The 23,815-nt window shown below is 45.7% G+C and overlaps 1 pseudogene; it reads right to left on the bottom strand.

The window, feature by feature from the left end:
• Positions 1–4,814: 4,814 nt before the first annotated feature.
• The window catches only part of LOC125728212 (intersectin-2-like), a 30,487-nt pseudogene continuing 11,486 nt past the window's right edge, over positions 4,815–23,815 (bottom strand).

Raw genomic sequence — 23,815 nt, 5'->3', positions numbered from 1 at the left:
AGCAGCCTGACAAAGCAGCAGCAGCCTGACAAAGCAGCAGCAGCCTGACAAAGCAGCAGCAGCCTGACAAAGCAGCAGCAGCCTGACAAAGCAGCAGCAGCCTGACAAAGCAGCAGCAGCCTGACAAAGCAGCAGCAGCCTGACAAAGCAGCAGCAGCCTGACAAAGCAGCAGCAGCCTGACAAAGCAGCAGCAGCCTGACAAAGCAGCAGCAGCCTGACAAAGCAGCAGCAGCCTGACAAAGCAGCAGCAGCCTGACAAAGCAGCAGCAGCCTGACAAAGCAGCAGCAGCCTGACAAACCAGCAGCAGCCTGACAAACCAGCAGCAGCCTGACAAACCAGCAGCAGCCTGACAAACCAGCAGCACCCTGACAAACCAGCAGCACCCTGACAAACCAGCAGCACCCTGACAAACCAGCAGCAGCCTGACACTGACAAAGCAGCAGCAGCCTGACACTGACAAAGCAGCAGCAGCCTGACACTGACAAAGCAGCAGCAGCCTGACACTGACAAAGCAGCAGCAGCCTGACACTGACAAAGCAGCAGCAGCCTGACACTGACAAAGCAGCAGCAGCCTGACACTGACAAAGCAGCAGCAGCCTGACACTGACAAAGCAGCAGCAGCCTGACACTGACAAAGCAGCAGCAGCCTGACACTGACAAAGCAGCAGCAGCCTGACACTGACAAAGCAGCAGCAGCCTGACACTGACAAAGCAGCAGCAGCCTGACACTGACAAAGCAGCAGCAGCCTGACACTGACAAAGCAGCAGCAGCCTGACACTGACAAAGCAGCAGCAGCCTGACACTGACAAAGCAGCAGCAGCCTGACACTGACAAAGCAGCAGCAGCCTGACACTGACAAAGCAGCAGCAGCCTGACAAAGCAGCAGCAGCCTGACAAAGCAGCAGCAGCCTGACAAAGCAGCAGCAGCCTGACAAAGCAGCAGCAGCCTGACAAACCAGCAGCAGCCTGACAAAGCAGCAGCAGCCTGACACTGACAAAGCAGCAGCCTGACACTGACAAAGCAGCAGCCTGACAAAGCAGCAGCCTGACAAAGCAGCAGCCTGACAAAGCAGCAGCAGCAGCCTGACAAAGCAGCACCCTGACAAAGCAGCACCCTGACAAAGCAGCACCCTGACAAAGCAGCAGCCTGACAAACCAGCAGCAGCCTGACACTGACAAACCAGCAGCAGCCTGACACTGACAAAGCAGCAGCCTGACACTGACAAAGCAGCAGCCTGACCCTGACAAACCAGCACCCTGACAAAGCAGCAGCCTGACCCTGACAAACCAGCACCCTGACAAAGCAGCAGCCTGACAAAGCAGCAGCCTGACCCTGACAAACCAGCACCCTGACACTGACAAAGCAGCAGCCTGACACTGACAAACCAGCAGCCTGACACTGACAAACCAGCAGCCTGACAAACCAGCAGCACCCTGACAAAGCAGCAGCAGCCTGACAAACCAGCAGCACCCTGACAAACCAGCAGCACCCTGACAAAGCAGCAGCACCCTGACAAAGCAGCAGCCTGACAAAGCAGCACCCTGACAAAGCAGCAGCCTGACAAAGCAGCACCCTGACAAAGCAGCACCCTGACAAAGCAGCACCCTGACAAAGCAGCACCCTGACAAAGCAGCACCCTGACAAAGCAGCAGCCTGACAAACCAGCAGCAGCCTGACAAACCAGCAGCAGCCTGACACTGACAAAGCAGCACCCTGACACTGACAAAGCAGCAGCCTGACAAACCAGCACCCTGACAAAGCAGCAGCCTGACAAAGCAGCACCCTGACACTGACAAACCAGCAGCCTGACAAACCAGCAGCCTGACAAACCAGCAGCCTGACAAACCAGCAGCCTGACAAACCAGCAGCCTGACAAACCAGCAGCCTGACAAACCAGCAGCCTGACAAACCAGCAGCCTGACAAACCAGCAGCCTGACAAACCAGCAGCCCGACAAACCAGCAGCCCCCTGACAAACCAGCAGCCCCCTGACAAACCAGCAGCCCCCTGACAAACAAGCAGCACCCTGACAAACAAGCAGCACCCTGACAAACAAGCAGCACCCTGACAAACAAGCAGCACCCTGACAAACAAGCAGCAGCCTGACAAACAAGCAGCAGCCTGACAAACAAGCAGCAGCCTGACAAACAAGCAGCACCCTGACAAAGCAGCAGCACCCTGACAAAGCAGCAGCACCCTGACAAAGCAGCCTGACACTGACAAAGCAGCCTGACACTGACAAAGCAGCCTGACACTGACAAAGCAGCCTGACACTGACAAAGCAGCCTGACACTGACAAAGCAGCAGCAGCCTGACACTGACAAAGCAGCAGCAGCCTGACACTGACAAAGCAGCAGCAGCCTGACACTGACAAAGCAGCAGCAGCCTGACACTGACAAAGCAGCAGCAGCCTGACACTGACAAAGCAGCAGCAGCCTGACAAAGCAGCAGCAGCCTGACAAAGCAGCAGCAGCCTGACAAAGCAGCAGCAGCCTGACAAAGCAGCAGCAGCCTGACAAAGCAGCAGCAGCCTGACAAAGCAGCAGCAGCCTGACAAAGCAGCAGCAGCCTGACAAAGCAGCAGCAGCCTGACAAAGCAGCAGCAGCCTGACAAAGCAGCAGCAGCCTGACAAAGCAGCAGCAGCCTGACAAAGCAGCAGCAGCCTGACAAAGCAGCAGCCTGACAAAGCAGCAGCCTGACAAAGCAGCAGCCTGACAAAGCAGCAGCCTGACAAAGCAGCAGCCTGACAAAGCAGCAGCAGCCTGACAAAGCAGCAGCAGCCTGACAAAGCAGCAGCAGCCTGACAAAGCAGCAGCACCCTGACAAAGCAGCAGCAGCCTGACAAAGCAGCAGCACCCTGACAAAGCAGCAGCACCCTGACAAAGCAGCAGCACGACACTGACAAACCAGCAGCAGCACGACACTGACAAAGCAGCAGCAGCACGACACTGACAAAGCAGCAGCAGCACGACACTGACAAAGCAGCAGCAGCCTGACCCTGACAAAGCAGCAGCCTGACCCTGACAAACCAGCAGCAGCCTGACAAACCAGCAGCAGCCTGACAAACCAGCAGCAGCCTGACAAACCAGCAGCAGCCTGACAAACCAGCAGCAGCCTGACAAACCAGCAGCAGCCTGACAAACCAGCAGCAGCCTGACAAACCAGCAGCAGCCTGACAAACCAGCAGCAGCCTGACAAACCAGCAGCAGCCTGACAAACCAGCAGCAGCCTGACAAACCAGCAGCAGCCTGACAAACCAGCAGCAGCCTGACAAACCAGCAGCAGCCTGACAAACCAGCAGCAGCCTGACAAACCAGCAGCAGCCTGACAAACCAGCAGCAGCCTGACAAACCAGCAGCAGCCTGACAAACCAGCAGCAGCCTGACAAACCAGCAGCAGCCTGACAAACCAGCAGCAGCCTGACAAACCAGCAGCAGCCTGACAAACCAGCAGCAGCCTGACAAACCAGCAGCAGCCTGACAAACCAGCAGCAGCCTGACAAACCAGCAGCAGCCTGACAAACCAGCAGCAGCCTGACAAACCAGCAGCAGCCTGACAAACCAGCAGCAGCCTGACAAACCAGCAGCAGCCTGACAAACCAGCAGCAGCCTGACAAACCAGCAGCAGCCTGACAAACCAGCAGCAGCCTGACAAACCAGCAGCAGCCTGACAAACCAGCAGCAGCCTGACAAACCAGCAGCAGCCTGACAAACCAGCAGCAGCCTGACAAACCAGCAGCAGCCTGACAAACCAGCAGCAGCCTGACAAACCAGCAGCCTGACAAACCAGCAGCCTGACAAACCAGCAGCCTGACAAACCAGCAGCCTGACAAACCACCAGCCTGACAAACCAGCAGCCTGACAAACCACCAGCCTGACAAACCAGCACCCTGACAAACCAGCACCCTGACCCTGACCTGATGTGTGTCTTACATATAAGGTTCAGAATTACCTGTTTTAGTTTCCATTCATACCTTTATGAATTAAGATTTTCTGAGTGGAAATGTTAAAATCATATAACAATATTTTAACAGTGGAATGAATGCATAAGCAATTAAGGAACTGTTAGTTAAATCCACATGAAGCAACATAACGTCTTTAGTAGTAAAATGTGATGTATCTAGGAGTGACAATATGTTTCCAAACATTTGTATGTGCTGTGGTTTGCTGACACTAAATAATGTTAGGGGAAACAAAAAAACGACCTATTGACAGTTACAGGGTAGTGTGATTCTTGTAATAAACTTAGTTTTACCAAAGTCCTGTGTTAGTATTCAGTACAACATACACTGCATACATCCATCTTGCTTTCAGTGAGGGAAGATTTTTCTTTAAAAAAAAAAAAAAAATTTGTTCCTTGGTAAAGTTGGTTTGTCTCACAGGTACCGAATTTGTATAATTAAAATAAGATAAGATATTGACATAATATATTTTTGGTTTTATAAACAACTGACAGGAAAAACAAAAACCTGAGATATTACCATATCCAGTGGTAAACAATAATCAGTCCCAAAAGGGCTTTCCTATATTTTGCATTTGTGTCAAACGTCCACATTATCAGAAGTACTCAGGAGTCCAGACGGTCTCCAGCAGCACTGGCATACAGCTCTCAGCTCACAGACGCCACCTGGCGAGTGAACGTGGCAGAACCCTGTCTGTGCTGGAGCCGGACTGCCCGTGGCATCAGCCTAGAACCTGCTCTGCTGATGCTTGCCGCTGGTTCCGGGGATCGGAATGAGCATCTCGTCAGGAAGCCTCAGCTCTGTCCGTTTGTCTTGGGAAGCGGGGTGGAGGCGGGGGCGGGGCGGGGGGCGTATGGCATGGCACCAATCCGCGTCGCCTCATTTGAGAGATTTTTGGTCGAACAGCTGCAGGTCCAGGCGCACCCACACCTCGCCTGTCGGCACCTCGTGCAGCAGCAGGCGCCTTGTCGCTGCTCCCTTGTTTTCCAGCTCCTTCTTGATGGTGGCCACAGGAACTTCAGTGCGGCCCAGGAAGTCTAACAATGATACAAGCAGCCATGATGAAAGCGGCCACCATCAAACGCTAGTAATAGAACACAGGCCATTGTGGCACAATGAAAGAAATTAAGCAATAGGGGGGGGAAAGAAATAAACGGTCAAACACAAAAGAAATTATCTAGTAGAAGGGTTGCAGTGAGACTGCAGAATATACCAGGGCATAAAGTAGAGAACGTAGTTCATCTGTATGTGTTCTTGGGCTGTAGGAGTAACCCGTACAAATACAAAGAGAATGTTCAAACTCACACACACAGAACCAGGGGGAGGATATGGAACCAGAACCCTGAAGCATGAAACCACAGTGATACCCCATGGAGAAACTTAAAATGACGTGTAATAAATAAATAAATTAAAAATAAATTAAAAGTTAAATTAAAAAAAAAAAAAACAAGACGAAACTTCAAATATGACACCCAAATTTTTCTAAGGGAAATTTAACATCAGCACATTTAACATCAGAACTGTTCCCAAGACGAATTTCAGGAAGTGTCAACGTGTAAAAAGAGGAGAAATAAACATCTGAAGAAAGGACTAACCATCGGGAGAGAACTGGTCCCTCTTGAAGATGGTGACACATAGAACATCCTGGTACAGGTCCTTAATGAAGAACTGACAGTTGAAGTTCCACTTGGGGTTGATTGTGTCATTTATTGTCCGGGAGGTGAAACACTGTGCCCCCATGGTCACCTCGCAATATGGATTACTCTTTCCTGGAGGGTGTAGGCCATCAAAAAAAACCATTAAACCCAACCATCAAGCCATACATGAGGTACAAGGCATTAGGGGGTTAGCGGCTGGAGTTTCGGGAGATAGGACTTGACCTTTGACCCTCACCATTGGGCTTGCAGGGCTTGAGCTCTGTGGCCTCCAAAATAGTGACCAGCAGGCGGCCAATGCCACTGGTTTTCAGGGAACGAGCTGGAAATGCATACAGCAAGTGATGCATGAGTCGAAAGACCAAGGAACAATAAATAAGATTCATAATAAAGAAGTTAAGATGCAAGGAACTCCCAAGGAATTGGCAGAAATAAGATACAGCAACTGGAAAAAAAAACTGTAGTTAATGGGGCACTGCAGTCTATGATAGGGTTATCAAGGGTTCAGTAATGAAGGTCTGCATAAATAGACTGTACAGCAACCAAAAGGGAAAGTAGTAGGTTCTTAAACTGCAACGGATGTGTTCACTGGAAGGACAGGCTGTGTAAAAGAGGGAAACTCAAATTCAGGAAAAACCAGTGCTCAGCTACAAACTCAGACCAAGATTTTGTTTTTACAAACCAGTTGAGTAGCCTTTGACTGACTCTCTATGCTCAACTGGTTGGAAGAAACAAATTCTTGCTCATGGGGTTTGTAGGTTCTGGCTGTGAAACGTCCAACATGGACTAAAACATGGGGTCAGGGTTCTGAAACACTGAATAGGGTAATGAATATATACTGGTGACTTAGAGGATTTTATATTACAGATACATAAATATACACACACACACATACATATAACTAAATTAAATAGGAAAAGGACAAGCAATTTTGTAGACAGATGAATAAAACCATTACATAATCAAACTGGACTGAAGGGTTATGCTAAGACACTGAAAAGGATTAAATGCAAATAAAATAGTTCACCTTGGTAAGCTTTCTCTCGCTTCTTCTTCTCAGTCTCTATGAAATGTTCTGAAGCAGCTTTGATTTTCTGCGCCCAGGCAGTCCTGATTGATTAAATAAGAAGAAACACCTGATTTGTTACCAGAACAGGACACCGAGGGAGCCTCCTTGTGGACTGAAGCCACAGCTTCCTTGTTCAATTCTCCTTAGTCTCTTCTCTAACTCCCTTCCTTCCCCACTCATTGATGTTCTCTGTCCTGAGAGTATAAACACGGTCGATGTGGGAGATGTGGAAGATTGGCTCATCGCTAGACGGATCGGAGGGCATCTTCACCAGAACTTCATTTAGAAACACGGGCTGGTTGGATAGAAGACCAAAATCGGGTCATAGACTCGCATTAAATTGGAAGTACACACAGTAGAGAAAGCCCGTAAAAATGGGCTAAACATACAACTAAGGAAATGGCACCTCTTTCTAGAAAGTTCTACTCCGAATTGTATGGATATGAAAAGTTCATTTAAAACGCAATGTATGATTTTGTGCCGTAAATGTAACTGTCTGGTATTGCTAGCCCCCTCCATTACTCCCCAGCATGAAAAAGAGTCTCACGTTCTTGTACATCTTGAACTGCATGTTGCACTTGGGACTGAAGAGCTTATCCGTCCCTGATGAGGTGAACTGCTTCACTGCTTGGGTGAGCAGCAGGAAGTCATTGAAGAGGAAGGTGTATAACTCCTTGTTGCTCTTAGTTTTATAGACCTTGCCGCTGTGTAGCAGCTTTCGGGGACCCAGGCAGTTGGTCAAGGAGTTGAATATCAAGTTCTGTAGGGAAATGGAACAATTGGAAGTGTCCAGTAAACTGTAGGAAAGCTGCAAAAATCCAGACCCTAACTTGTAGTAGGATTAACTCTGTAGACGACTTTGTTAGAGGCTGTGCATGTAAACAAACATTTGTTAAGAACTTCAGGAGGGAATATTGTAGATTATATAAAACCCAGGCTATAGACAAGAGCTTCGTGATATAGTTGCATTAGATGTGCTCACCTCAGTGATGCCTTCACACTGGACATGGCTCTGAATCCACTCTAACCTGTCGGAGTTCTCCTTCTCCCGGACCCCCTCGTTGACCTGCAGACAGAGCTCCTCGGCCCTGTCCAGAGCCTCCCGCAAGTGTCCATGGTCCAAGTGATTCTCTGGAGTGTTCTCGAGAATCTGGGGAGCAGGAGATTTGGAAATAGGTCTGGGACCTGCCTAAGAATGAACTCTGTCTTTGGACAAGGACTGTGGAGTTCAGGGTAGAGTGAAGTTACTGGCGGTTTGATGTTAATCAGATCCATCCATCCATCCATCCATCCATCCATAAATAAACTGGTGCAGCACGTTTTGTAACAGTTGACATCCAACATTTCACAATACCCATACTCACTGTTAGGTTGAAGAAACAGTTGTTAATCATTTCTGTATGATCAGCAATGAGTGTAAATATATATGTATACGTTATTTCTTATCTTCTAGCCACATACTCTTAGCTATTGTACTCTAAGTAGGTGGTTAACAGCTGCCTACTTAGATAAGAATCTCACTTCCCTCTCTTGCGCCCCCCATTGACTATAAATAAAGAAGCCAAGGGGAACCACCCTTTGTAACACATTCTGCTGTAGTTTGCATTGCAGAGAGTGTGGGTACCCTTGCAAGTAAAACTGTAACCTGTGTGTGTCTCGTAAATGTGGAGTTGGGGTGGAAACGCCGGGCGCTTTCCCCAACATAGAATTTGGTCCTTCGAGCCGGATCCGAGGAACCCCGAAGACGTCTCCAGTACGCCGAGAGAAGCGACACCGAAGTCTGTCGACAGCCACTCGAAGTCGGGTGCAAGAAAGACCTGTGATGTGAATTCGTCATCAGGCCGGTGGTTAGAACTGCGCTCGACGTCTGGTGATGTCTGAAGGACCTCGGTGACGGATCAGAGAGCACACTATACAGGTGAGAGATACGGCACCTAAGTGAGTAGGTGGCCAAGACATGCATGTGGTTGAGGTTAGCCGAAATTAACCGGGAGAGAAAGTAGGCGTTGTTGGAAATATATATATTGATGTATGTGGATGTGTTTTTATAGGTTTTAGATTAACCTACACGATCCACCCTAAAAGCAACAACATACTGGTGACTGAAGGATCAAGGACGGGTTTCATCCCTGAAAACTAACACCGCTGCTCTAATAGGGAGCAGTAGAAGGCCGTGTTAGTGTCCTCCTGAGGTCTCATGCCAGATACTTGCTTTTAGGATTTTTTATTTTTTGTAGTGTATCCATTAAAAGGTAACAATGGGGAAGAATCAAAGTAAACAAATGGAACTAGAGGGAGATGAGAAGTTTATGGAAGGATATAAGCCAGGATCAGGACAAATAAGTAGATGGAGGAAAAAACATGGGTTTGAAGGAAAACTCCACACTCCAGATATATATAAAAGCTCACAGACTTTTGTATAAAAGCTAAACTTAAAACTGGAGATGTTACAGACTACCAATAAGAAAGAAGGTAAAGACAGAAAAAAAGAATATGTTTTTTCTGATGCATGGTTGGAACAAAGTAAGTTAAGAGATGTACGTAGAAAACAGAGTATGCAACAATTACATGGAAGGATAGAGATAGTGTTTATGAGACGAGCAGATTATGGCAGAATAGCGCAATGTAAACAAAAAGATGGAGAGGAACCTGAGGATTTTATGGATAGAATGAGAGTTGTATTTAGAGGAAACTCAGGGATCCCATTTGATGAAGAGGCAGTAGGAGTGTACCAACAACAGCTAAAACGAGCTTTTGTCGCAGGCCTAAAGCCCGAATTGCGAAAATATCTTGACAAACATTGGGTACATCAGAATACTGGTTCAGTCCAACAAGCACTAGAATATGCCCAACACGCGCAGAGAGCGCAGAAACAGGAAAAGACAGACACAATATTCAGCGCCTCAGATGTAGTAGCGTTAGTGCAAATGAATCCTCCGGGGAGGGGAGGATTCAGAGGAAGGTCAAGAGGCCGAGGAAGGGGGAGAGGTGTTTTCAGAAACAATTACAGGAATTCGTCTCAGCAAGATAACATTTGCTGGACATGCAGGAAACCTGGACACTTAGCTAGGAATTGTAGAGTAGGGAAACAACCATATAACCCAAACTCCATTGAAAACAATGATCAATGACCCCCCTCGGAGGCCCCTGTTACCGACACCATCCGAGGCAAAACAGAGGTGATTTTAAGAAAGGAAACGGAGGTCACTTTACAAGACCTTTTAGATAAGGAAATAGATTTACAAGCAGTGTGTCAGTTATTAGCAGAAAGGCAGTGGGAAACCTTGCCAAGTCGGAAGTTAGTCATAAACGGCAAAGTATATGAATGTCTGTGTGACACTGGAGCATGTAGGACTGTCCTAACCTCCAGTCCTCCCGGAGTCACATATTCTTCATCAGTCATAAATATAAAAACGGCAGGAGGTCAGACAGACAGACATCAGTTAACAAACCCAGTTGCAGTAAAAGATAAGGAAACTGGACTTGAATGTCAAGCACAGGTGTTAATAAGCCCTTCTTGTCCTGTTAACTTGTTAGGTCGAGACCTTATGGTACAAATGGGCATTAGCGTGGTTGCCACAGCCACTGGCATGAAAGCAATCGTAAATGAGGAAGCTTATGTTGTGCAAGGAACCACAACACCACAATATTACTGGTCTCTGGACCTAGGGGGAACTGCACAGACACGAGAATTATTGCGGAAAACTAGAGAAAAGCAGTCCCCTAGACAGGCCCAGTTCATGCCTGACGATGCCTTACACGTCACTATGTGGTACAAAGACACCCTTGGACCAGATTACGTCTATGACAAAACGTTTCATGCCCTCCAAGACACTTGTATAATATATGTATGTTAACCCCACCACTGGGTTTTCAGCAGCCTCAGTCATTTTATCTAACAAGCAACAAGCTGTATTTAGAGAGAGAACACCACACGTATCTCTTTCAAAACCACCCCAGATGCAGTGGAGAGATGTAGAGATGTTCTTACGAGATTCTATGCACAGTTACAATGACTACCAACCCGTATCTGGCTCCTGTTGGAGCTATGATGAGAAACACAATGTGTGGCGGTTTCCTTTGGGATGGAGAGTTCAAACCACTCCCACCACACACTTAAAGGACCCAACCTGACAAATTTTTTCAACCCTGGAGGAGGGATCATGTCCAGATCTAGATCGCCTTCCAGAAGGGTTGTGGTCGTCCTCCCCCACTGATGTAGGGCTGGTAAAGGGATTCCCACCTTACAAAGTAACTGTGAAATCAGAACACCGTCCGGCAATACCCATTAAAACCTGAAGCAGAGAAAGGTATAGCCCCTGTAGTGCAAGACATGTTAGCATCAGGAATATTGCGAGAGGCTCCTGAAGCCACTTGCAACACTCCTATCTTTCCAGTCCAGAAGGGACATACAGGGAAATGGCGCATGGTGCAGGATTTAAGACCTGTTAATAACATAGTGCAACATGCAGCACCAGACGTGCCTAACCCACACTTATTGCTCAACTCATTGACTCCTGATAAAAGCTACTTCTCAGTAGTGGATCTCTCAACATTTATTTGGATTTACCTATAAAGGGAAAAAATATACATATACTAGACTCCCTCAGGGATTTTCTGAAAGCCCACATGTATATACCATGGCCCTTAGATACTCTATGAGTACCTGTGAAATACCATCACATAGTCAGGTATTACTATACGTGGATGATATCTTAATAGCAGCAGATTCAGAACAACATTGCAAAGAAACTACCCTAACTGTGCTTCAGCATTTATACAATACTGGACATAAAGCTTCTAAACAGAAGTTGCAGTACTGCAAAAAGACAGTTGTCTATTTAGGGCATAACCTTTCACAAAAAGGTCGCTCGCTGCTAGAGATAAGGAAACAAGCTATACAGGAAGCACCTAAACCACAGACTAAACAACAGATGCAATTATTGTAGAGAATGGTTACCAGATTATGCTTTTCTAGTTCAACCTTTGCAAAATTTAATATACGGGAAGGAGATGACTCTAAAGGACAAAATACAATGGACTGAGGACGGAGAAAATGCTTTTACAAATTTAAAAAGAATGTTGCAAACCAATGTGACCCTTGCTCTACCAGATTATCAACAACCATTCACCCTATGTGTAGATGCTAATCAAGGTTATATGAAAGCAGTATTAACACAGCCATTCGGAGCAAAAGAGAGACCGTTAGCATTCTATTCAAAACGATTAGATGCAGTAGCAGCTGGCTTTCCACAGTGTTTACAGGCCTGTGCAGCTGCTGCAGAAGCAGTAAAGGTATCAGCAGAATTGGTACTTTGTCACCCCCTCATACTTAAAGTTCCTCATTCTGTGTCTCTAATCTTGTTGCAGACACCGCTTCCATTCTTAACACATACAAGACATCTTACCTTAGTGTCACTTTTGCTCTCACAACGTAACATTGAACTTCAGCGGTGTGGCCTATTGAACCCTAGTACGCTTCTCCCTACCGCAGAGGATGGGGAGCCACATTCTTGCAAAGCAACAATAGAAGAACAAACAAAACCAAGAGCAGATATTCTGCAAACTTTTATACCAGGATCAGAAGTTGTTTATGTAGATGGCTCAGCATCAAAAAATGATATGGAAAAAAATAAAGTTGGGTATGCTGTAGTTACATCTACTGAAGTGTTAGAAGCCAATGCACTCCCTTCTACTTGTTCAGCACAAGCGGCTGAACTTTATGCTGTGATCAGGGCATGTGAACTGTTCAAGAACAAGTCACTTACTATCTACACTGATAGTCAATATGTGTTTGCAGCTGTCCATCACCATGCAAGAGTCTGGAAAAATAGAGGTTTTAGAACATCACAGGGCACATCTCTTACTCATACGAATTTGCTACTTAGATTATTAGACGTTGTGCATTTACCGACTCACTTTGCACTGTGCAAATGCAAAGCACACCAGACTGATGACTCTGCAGAAACCGCAGGAAATAGTTTTGCAGATAAAACCGCCAAAGAAGCGGCACTGAAACAACCTACCTTATCAGTGGCAGACATTCTTTTTATAGATAGCGATGTGCTATGTGATGCACAGATTCATGCTCCTAAAATAGAAGTACAAAGTTGGATCAAAAGAGGAGCAATACAACGAGAGAAAGTTTACTATATGAATGACAAGCCCATCCTACCAAAAAATTTATACAAAACAGCTGCTTTGGTGAGCCATGGAAATACTCATGTCTCAACAGGAGGGATGGTACATATCATACAACAATATTTCTATGCTATAAATTTTTCTGATTATGCAAAACAATTTTGTAGGACATGCTTAATTTGTTGTAAACACAATGCACAAGGAAACATCAGACCAAAACGTGGCCAGTTCCCCAAGTTGTACATATGGATTTTATTGAATTATCTTGGTCACAAGGAAAGAAATACTGTCTAGTTATTATAGACACCTTTTCTAAGTGGGTAGAAATATACCCTGTAAAGCATTGTGATGCAATGACCGTTGCAAAATGTTTGGTAAGCCATTATTTCCCTACCTATGGCATACCTCATATTATAAGATCAGACAATGGGACTCATTTTGTAAATCAGACTATGTCCCTTTGCTCACAAGCATTAGGTTTTACGCTTAAGAATCATTGTGCGTATCACCCCCAGAGCGCAGGCTTAGTGGAAAGGACCAACGGCACTATTAAAACAAGGCTAAAAAAGACAATGGAAGAGACAAAAAGGCCGTGGCCAGAATGTTTGTCTCTAGTAAAATTATGGATGAGAATAACTCCCACTCCTGCAGGATTAACACCTTTTGAAATAGTGTATGGTAGACCATTTCCCCTAGCAACTGAAATGAATGACATAGAAAAAGCAGACCGAGAAAATACGCTGGCTGATTGGATGCGTAAACTACTAACATCACAACAAAAACATAGCCCCAGTAGTCTGCCGGTAAATTCTGTTTCTACTCAACAGGATAACTTGCAGCCGGGAGATTGGGTCCTGGTCAAGGTCCTGTTGCGGAAAGATTGGAGCACACCTCGGTGGGACGGTCCTTATCAAGTCCTCCTCACAACACCAACAGCAGTAAAGATCGCAGAACGACCTTCCTGGATACACAAAAGTCACTGTAAACCCATCAAGCCCTTATCAGAGGCCTCAGCAACAGAGTAGCAGTGGAAGTCCGCTACAAAGGCACAGTAACCAATAGGGTGCTGTTGTCTCAACCCGGTGAAGAAAACAACTGAGCTGCACTCTATTTAGGATGGCCCTGATAGGGTGGGGATGTGGTAAAGTGACTCTAGGGGTCATTCTTGTTGTAGGACTTGTATGGTTGTCCTGGCTCTCACCAGCTCCATTACAGCACCTACGGCGATGGACCCATGATGACTTCCATCTACGCCCGTTGCCCGCTGACCACTCACATCCATTTATGCAAAACTACTGGTAACCGATATGTACATGATACTGTAACAGCGAAAAATGTGACAAATTGCTATGTTTGTTCAGTAATGCCCACTCATAGTGAAGGACCTACGGTGTATGGTAAAGCTATGAACATATCCCAAGCCAAGTGCGCTGCTTCTTTCGCAGGAATAGGATACCAGAGCCGTCTTTCCCTTATATTTTCGCTAGCAGGGGAAGATGTGAACATAACTATACCTGGGACTAATAGAATGACAGTGGTCCGAATTAAGTATCAGGAGGCTACAGGAAACTACCCAGATGACGTTGGGTTTCAAAATGGTACCTGTATACAGGATTTCTGGGTAGACTTCGCTGTTGCTAAAACTAATGTCTCACTTCCTTTTTCTGTCTTGATGGACCGAGACCCACTGACATATCAGCATGCCATTTGTTTTAAGCAAGATAATGGTACGCGATGGATAGGAGGAAACACCACGAACTGTAACCTAACATATGTAGACAGCATGTATGGATCTCCAATTTCGATGCTTCGCCCCAGTAATGGAACATATTGGGTGGACGGAGTAGCATGGTTGTGTGGACCTCGTGCATACTTTGTCTTACCACCGAACTGGTTTGGAGTGTGCGCTCTTATTTTTGTTTCAGATCACACCTTCCTGATAGCACAGGAAAGTAAAACTTTCTTCAGAAGCAGGAGAAGGCGTTCGATATCAATACAACCCCATGATAGTGTGTGGGGAACCGACGTGCCCGCTGAACATAAATTGTGGGGAACAGGCAGTAAAGTTATGCTGGCCCTGTTCCCTGGGCTAGGAATTGGAAAACTCATGCTACGCGTAGAAACTCTAAATTATAGACTAGGTCTATTTATGAATGATTCGATACTGATTAACCAAAAACAAAATGAACAATTAGACATAACCAGACAGATGGTAATCCAGAATCGTATGGCATTAGACCTACTGACAGCCGCACAAGGAGGAGTATGTGTCCTCCTGAACCAAACGTGCTGCACTTACATTCCTGACAATGTGCACTCACCCAATATGACATCTGCCTTAGACCGCCTCCGAAACTTACAAAAAGTGATGACCATGGACAGTCGACCGCAGTCCTCCTCATCCTGGTTAGACTGGTTTATTACAGGAACATGGTGGTCAATACTGATGAAAACATGCCTACCTCTTCTTTTGTTTTTCATTTTATTTTTCTGTTGTTCTGTTATACCATGTTTGAAAATGTTTATTAATCAAGCTCTTAATGCTGCTTTTCGGACACGCAGTACAATGTTTCTCTCCCTTACCCAAACTATAGAGACAGAGCCTGTTTCCAGCGATGGCGATGAAGAAGACATATAATTCATAATGACGGCCGAGCCGAAAGCACCCGTGCAGGGCTCGGACCTGAAGAAACGGAATTAAATGTTTTCCAGGATAATGACAATGTGGTCTAAATGAAGGTTGTACCTAAAGTGCTTTTGCAACTTCTACAATGTTGATGCTTCTGATCATACTGTCATGATAAACAGGAGGGACTGTTAGGTTGAAGAAACAGTTGTTAATCAATTCTGTATGATCAGCAATGAGTGTAAATATATATGTATACGTTATTTCTTATCTTCTAGCCACATACTCTTAGCTATTGTACTCTAAGTAGGTGGTTAACAGCTGCCTACTTAGATAAGAATCTCACTTCCCTCTCTTGCGCCCCCCATTGACTATAAATAAAGAAGCCAAGGGGAACCACCCTTTGTAACACATTCTGCTGTAGTTTGCATTGCAGAGAGTGTGGGTACCCTTGCAAGTAAAACTGTAACCTGTGTGTGTCTCGTAAATGTGGAGTTGGGGTGGAAACGCCGGGCGCTTTCCCCAACACTCACTCTTCTGCCTGAAGTTTTTGCATTTCATTGGTATTTAACTCCAGCAAAACAGCACATTCTTTCTTGTATTTGCTGACCATGATGATGGTCACAACCATTATCATTTGGTCCCCAAAGGAATTGACACGAACTGCATCTTTGGCAGGGCAAAGTCATACGTAGCAGCAACCCAAATTGAGCTAAATCCAAGGCAAATTGGATGAGGCTAATTCGTCATGCCTCCCACATCGCACACTGAAGGAGGGACCACGGGTGACAATGTGCAGGACTTACGTTCTTTATGATGAGTGGATAGCGGGTGATTCTCTGCATAGGCTTCAGCAGGAAGCTGGACAGTGGCATACCTTTACACCGGTGATCTGTAGCGATTTTCTGAGAGAGAGACACACACACACTTAGGAGTCAGAAACCCTAGCCTACGTCCTTATCTAAAGCACCACTCTAAATTTCAGTCTAGGTGCTTTAGAAGAGTTGAGTCCAGAGGTCTCATAGAACATAGTATTGGCCCGCAAGATATCTTTGTAATTCATTTCAGAAGAAAATAAAGAACAGTTCAACATCCATTTAACCCGCTACCGCTTTTTCACTGAGGACATTTGGACGGCTGCAATTCTCCCGCTTACCGATCGCTCTGGAACAGCCTTTAACAATGAACTATCTACCCCTCCCATTTGTTCCAGGGCTGCTGCCCACCATTCCTCACCTTGAGGAAGTCCTTGAACTCGGGTTCCTTGTCAGTCTTTTGTTGCAGCAGGGCTGCACCGTTAAGCTGGCAGCTGCAGAAGCGGATGTAGGCCTGCATGTGCGAGAGCTCCGAGGCCAGGATGTCCCCAATCATCTGCACCGGCATCTTCTCGCCACCCGTTTTCTTCCTCACCCTCAGTGCCCTGCCATTCACAAACACAATCACCAAAACCGCAAAGGCCGCCAAGTCCAGTACCAAGCAATTTCTTCGTAAAAGTTCAGGTGAGTTTCAAAAACAGAATGCTGGCCAGTGCCATTCTCAACAAACATTCCAGTTTCCATGATCTTTAAGTGCAAAAACTGTGCAGCCTGTTTTGTTATTATCCATCGACTGCATAGATAATTCCTTTTCCTGGCACTTCTCTATTTCTGGGACTTCACTCTGCCTATGACATTTGCTGTTGTGGGACACGATACTCGCAGTTCGTATTCCTAGAGCAAGGTGGCAGCATCGGATCACGTTTCATTCCCAAGAATTTCAGCTACCAAGAAGAAACAAGCTTGTGGAAAGACACACTTGTGAAGTTTGGTGTTGGACATAATCAGGTCCTTCCAGTTGACGAAGATCATGGCCATTTCAACATCTGTCAGGCGTCCCGACTCAGACATGGGCTTGTAAAACACCTGGAGAAAAAAAAATGAGAGACGGGCAAAGTTGGAAAGGGTTAGTAAAGGTTAAGAGGGATAACAAAATGTTAGGGAAAATAAGTTAAACATGTTCTGGCACAAAAACCTACACTCAAAGCCCTATACATGAGATCCATGACAAGAATATAAAAACTCAAAACTGCAAATGCTTAAAGCAGACTGAAGTGCAAAGACCTCACGGGGGCCCCACTGCAGATCATACCTCCAGGACCAGCTGAAGGTCAGCCATGTATCGCTCCTCCGTCTCAATGAGCTCGTGGATGTAACCCTGTCGCTTCCTCTCCTGCGGACTCATGGTGTCCAGGCTGGTCAGGTCAGCACACCCTGCAGGGTCGGGGATGACGGGGGTGGGGGTGGGAGTGGGGGGGGGGGCAGCCGCGGTCAGCAGCTGTCTTGCGTGGCCCCAAACATGTGGCTAAACCACTGGCTTGAGAAGCCGCTACCCGGAGCTGTCGCTAAGTCACTGCGCGAGAACAACCCTCCCGTCCGTCTTACCTTTTGCTGAAAATTCAGATGCGCGCAGACGCTGAAACTCCATTGGGTAACTTTCAATACGCCTTTTTGCATGAGCCTCATCCCCAAGCCTTAAAAACCGCAGCCAGGTTTCCTCTCTCGAACCCATTTTGCCTGGGACTGTAACCATCCTAGTGCTTAGCTTCTTGAATAACCTGGTCCTGGATATATATATATATTAGACGCTAATAACCAAACCTCACACCATCCTTGTGTAAGACAATGACTTGCCAAAAAAAAGCAGGTGCTTTTTAAGCAAATCCTTTATTTTCACGATAAATGTACATATGTATAATTTGAGGCACATTTTCAAAGTAACACAGCTTGGGAACTTTAACACAGACAAACTGACTTGACTACTGCCAATGCACTGTGGGTAAATTCCCAGTGGGGCCAAATGAAACCTCAAACTGCATAGACTGTTTAACAATTAATGCAAGGGATTCATTCAAAATGCATCTCTCTTGCCAGCAGCATAAACAGATTGCAAATTTGCATAAACAGAGCAAACCTTTAATTGCTTGCAAAATGTTTTCCAAGTAGAGGATATTTTTCAGCTGTTAAATACCTTATTCAGACATTTCTATGCCTTACTGCAAGTAATCACACATATTGTAGACTGAGCACACAATATCACAGTCATCCATTTTTTTTTCATTAAACTGCACTTTCATATAAAATAAAATAAGTCAATACAACTAAGAGTAAAATCTGGGCAAACCAGGTTACATTCAAAATGCTTGTAGTTTTACTACAAAGTGCCGCAGCAGTGATGATTTCTTGAACACTGAGGCACAGAGAGTTTCACCCTGATGTGAGAGCAAAAGACCACACTTTATAAACCACCAAATCTGCCATTTTTATCCTTAACCGAGTAATACGATTCTTTAGCATTTGTTCCAAGGACATTGTCAACACATGAATTTACCTCTGGCTAATAGTTACACTGGCATGGACCAAATAGTCAGCAGGCACCATGCAGAAGGATAATCTTCAGAGTCTAAACCTTAGTGACCAAAAAAAGAATTAGCCCATCTAACATCTGAATTTTATCAATAACCAAATAATCAATGGTATCTAACTGCAAGGCAGATTTTCATTTTAAGTTGCATGAAAAAGCAAAGTGTGAGGCTCAGTGGGCTAAAGCCTCGTTTTTCGCCCAGCCTCAGTACATCTGCGGGTCCTTCAGCAAGGCCCTTAACCCCCAGCTCCCTGGATGCTGCTATGGGTGGCTACCCTTTGCGGCCAGCTTGCTGTCACTTACAGAAAGCAAACTGGGGGTGGCGTAAAGAGAATTTCCCCATAGGGCTCAATAAAGTATCAATTATTATTAAATAAAGACATGTATCTTAGTTATAACTAGTTTTTAAACTTGTTAGAACCCAGAAACCGCAAAACATGTACTGTTAAACACCAGCAGGCCTTGTTTCGTTAAAGGTTATGCATATAATTACCTGAATTAACCACTCCATCTTGGTGGGGGGGGGGGGCATTTACATTGACGTTACCTCCCTAAGGTCACTTAAAGCAAAAAAAAATATATTCTAAAACATTTCCAGTATTATGGCAGATCAGCTGAAAACTCACAGCATCCTGGTCCAAACCCCCTCAGGCGGGAAAGCGGCAGACACTGCACCGGGGCACTAACAGGGCAAACCAAAGTCCACCAAAGCCCGCCGCGAGTGTTCGGAAAAAACAGCAAACAGTGAAGCAAGGACCCAGAACTTTGACCCTCGAATGGCTCACCGACCCCCACATAGGGAAAAGATGAAGGCTGCAACCAGTGTATGACTGCCTGCTTGAATACCCTTCCACTCCATACATTATAACAAATAACACCCTCAAAATACACAACTACATGTAAGGCAACAAAGGTTTCCCCTTAGTCTAGGTATGTATGACGAATATTCTACACACTATACCCATAGGCAAAACACAGTACTTAAAGAAGTACGTAAACAGCCAGTAATCGTTGAAGCTCATGTGTCGCCGTAGGCAAGCTACACCACCAGGGCCCCCTGTCTGCGACAAAGTGATATTGGCTGGCTAAGGCAGCGCCTCACCAAAAGATGGCACCCCAGGTGGCTGCCTATGTCACCTAATGGGTTGACCAGCACTGAGCACAGTACTATAGCTAAAGCCATGGGATTTCGTAGAGGGAGAGGATTAGGGTTAGGGTTAGGGTTAGGGTTAGCAGGGTTAGGGTTAGGGTTAGGGTTAGGGTTAGGGTTAGGTTTGCACTCATGGGGTTGGCAAAAAAAACCTACCAATGGAAAGCATGTGTCTGTGTACATGTGAATTCATACTGTGAACACACGCACACACACTTATGCAATTACCCAACGGTACGTAGCCCATAACTGAACTACAAGCTAAGCGTAAACGCACCGTTGCCTGCACAGATTATCCCAGATTTTCCATCTGCGCAGTAACATTCAGATATAACTGTCAGTGAGAGACGTTTTAACAAACAAACAAAAAAAAGTTAGGATACTCAATTGCACTTAGGGTAAAAAGCCATTTTTGAAAGAAAAATATGTTTTAAATAGTTAATGACTATGACTCTACATACCTTCACGCTCTCCCAAAAAGCTGTTTAAATGATATGCTTTATACTTTAAATATGGCATCAGCATCTATCACTGGCATTGTAATTGCTTTGCATCATAAGCAAGAACAATTTTAAAGACTAAAAACATGAATATAAAAATTACAGAGGGGGGCACTTGCTGTTGGACTGGTAGGTGTGTGGGACCTGCTTCAACACATGAGGAAAAAAATTTAAATAATAATAATAATAATAATATTAAAGCAGAAGTAAAAGAAAGTGAATTTGATGAGAAGGCAGGCCCTATCCAGCGAGGAAGCATTGACTGATATGGAGCACCTAAAGGGTATCTGAACAGCTCTGAGAAGCTGTGGAGGAAGAGGCAACGATGCCGTCCTACAAGAACAACACAGATAGAGGGAAAGATGGAGGGAAAGGTGGGGGGGAAAGAAGGGAAAGATGGCAGGAGAAGAGTGTAAGGAGGGTGGACGGATGGATGGAAGGAGAGGAGTGCTTCTCTGAAGCACAACTCTGAGAAGAAACCCAGTCCTAATAGGCGGATGGCAGAAGAGAGAGTATGCACGCCATGATGTGGAAACTCATCGACCCTCTCATCATGGTTTTTTATGAAGACATTTGCCAATACCAGGTAGTATCTTTCAAACTGCCCTACTTCACATCACCAGGCCTCCCATGAGGTCACCAATGAATCATTTCTTATCTGTGTTTAGGTTTCCCCTGCAGCACACAGCTACTGCAAACTCTCTCGATTCATCTTTGGACACAAACCATTTCTGTTCAGAAAGTCAGACCCAAGCAGGAAGCCAAACCGTAGCCTTGGTAGAGCTGCAGTCAGCAGGAGAACAGCCCTTTGAGAGACCCATACAATGCAGGTGGGCACTGTAACGTGGGTCAACTTTTACCCGAAGGTCACTTTCCACCTTAGATTTTGGAACTACCGCTCTCTCATTTATTGCCAACAGCATGAAACACTAGGCTGCAAACTTTGTATCTTAAGACATTTGCAACTATCAACAAGACAAACAAATATTACTTGGGGGGGGAAAAAAATTAAACTTACATTGTTGACTGGGATCGGACTCCGTGGTCATCTTGACGTAATTGGTGGGGAACAAGCCGACGACGCCATTCAGCTCCCCTTTCCACCAATCAGCATCGTCCTTGTTCAGCACATTGATCAGTTGACTTTTGGAGAAGCTCATCTCATCCTCGTTGCCCGCCTTGTAGTCGTACATGGTGATGACCTGGCAAACTGAAGGAACAGCCAACATGTAGGAAAGGCTGTTACGGAAGATGCAGACGGAGATCATCGCAGATCTTGGCATGTGATGCTGTTGATCTTACTTGGAACTGGAGCTGGTGTGGACTTCCCACTGGTGGGGCCCAAGAGCTTGACGTGGGAGGCGGGGAACCATCCGTTCTGGCGTTTTTTACCCCTAGCCTGGACAGATACAAGACAAGAGGTTCCTCATCAGGACATACATGCCAACCTAATTTAGGACAAATGCATCTGACCTGAGAGAGACCCGCAACTCAACTTCAATGCCTCCTCCCAAAAACAGCCCAGGATTAGACCTCATTATGGGCGGCCTCCACATTTGATTAACGTCACTATCATGACAACACGGGTCCACAGACCTGCAGAACCCCTTGCCACCACCCAGATGGGTTCTTGCCCTGGATGAGGATAAGCTGTCCCGGGGCCAGGCTCAGCTGCTCCGCTCCGGTGGCCGTGTACGCAGTCGTCACTTGGGCAACCTCTGTCATACACATTCACAAATGAATGCGAACGCAAACAAGCACACGTGTTCAAGGTAGATAGAGCTTCGCAACAGTCGGCACTCGCAAAGACTATTGAACACAGCTGTGTTTCATCTGTATACAGGACACAGCCTAGCTGCAGATGCACCAGCATCAACGGAAAGGCAAAGATAAAGGTGTGTGGTGGCTGCCAGTGAATTTCTTGGCTCTTTACTGAGTGGTGACTGTGGGATCCCGCATCCTTACCTGGCTTTTTGCCGACTCCACCTGACTTTCCAGTGGTGCTATATGTCTGTAGACAGACACAGAGTAGCAAAAGTTAGCCTGTCATGATTTATTATTTATAGACAATAAACTCTGCAGTTTAAGTATCTCTGAGAAAAGTCGTTCATGACAATTTACTTCAGATTCCTTTGGCGTTACGTAGTTGGAGGGGAAGACTCCACTCCTGTCTCCGATGTACCCTTTCCACCAGTCCCCTTCTCTTTCCGTCACAACGACGGTGTCTCCTTCGTTGAAAGTGAGGTCTCCTGACTCTGGGCTTTCATAGGTATATAAGGCTACATACTCTGATTGGATGAGAGACAGAATGGCCAAATGATTTTTAACTGCCACAAAACCTGCCTTCTGATTAGACAGAAAATCAACGGTCAACAGCCAGTGACAAAATCCGGCTTTCTCCTTTTCGACAATGGCCTCTCACACCAGACCCTGTTTCAAGGTTACTTCTGACATGCTAGCAGCAATACCATTAATATCAAGATGATTAAAAGGTACGCAAGAGAAGTCAAGATGACAATATGCTAGATTACAGATGGCCAAACAAAGTGAAGAGTAGTGACTGGCTAAAATGGAATGTTGGGTATCAAAGAAAGACACAATGTATGCAAAATGCGCTTCTGCTTAGCTTAATTTAACTTCTTTTCATTCAAATTCTTCCCTGGAAAAGAAACTTACCTTCTTGTAGAGTATTGTCAGGGTTATTGAACTCATCCACAGAAGAATATAGGGGTCTGGCAAAATAAAGTGAAAAAAAATGGATCGGCGATTCTGCTCATACGCATTTTTCAATAGAAAAAGAAAAAAATCCCTTACAAATTGATCTCGCTTATCTCAACCAATAATATAAGCACAAAAACATCACAATAGCATTCATAAGTGTTGAGTCAATCAGTCAAACCAAATTTACCATACTAAATCTAGCACATTTTCTCAAACATGTCACAAAGAAAAGGCAGGGATTATTTAAAATCACTCCTAGATGCCTGCCCCGAAAAATGCAAATCAAATACCACTTCAGTAATAAATACGTAGAAATATGGAATTAGAATAAGGAAATGGCTCAGTAAATGACCACCAGTCTCCAGGTAGCTGACAGGCTTTGGTCTGAGCAGAACCAGAACCCTTCTGGAACCTCCCGAGGAACCGCCAAGAGTGTCACTTACTCATTCCGGCTCAGCCCTGCACCCCATTCAGCTCCCCCAGCCACCAGTTTTCCTGCTGCTCCAGCACCGTGATGATGTCATCCTTGGAGAAGTTCAGGTGGTTGTCCGTCTTGGCCGTCCAGGAGCACAGCGCTTGCACCTGGAGG

Source organism: Brienomyrus brachyistius, unplaced genomic scaffold (genome assembly GCF_023856365.1).
Source record: "Brienomyrus brachyistius isolate T26 unplaced genomic scaffold, BBRACH_0.4 scaffold202, whole genome shotgun sequence".
Taxonomy (NCBI): Eukaryota; Metazoa; Chordata; class Actinopteri; order Osteoglossiformes; family Mormyridae; genus Brienomyrus; species Brienomyrus brachyistius.
The sequence above is the reverse complement of the archived record's forward strand: the minus strand, read 5'-3'. Positions and strand labels throughout refer to the sequence as shown.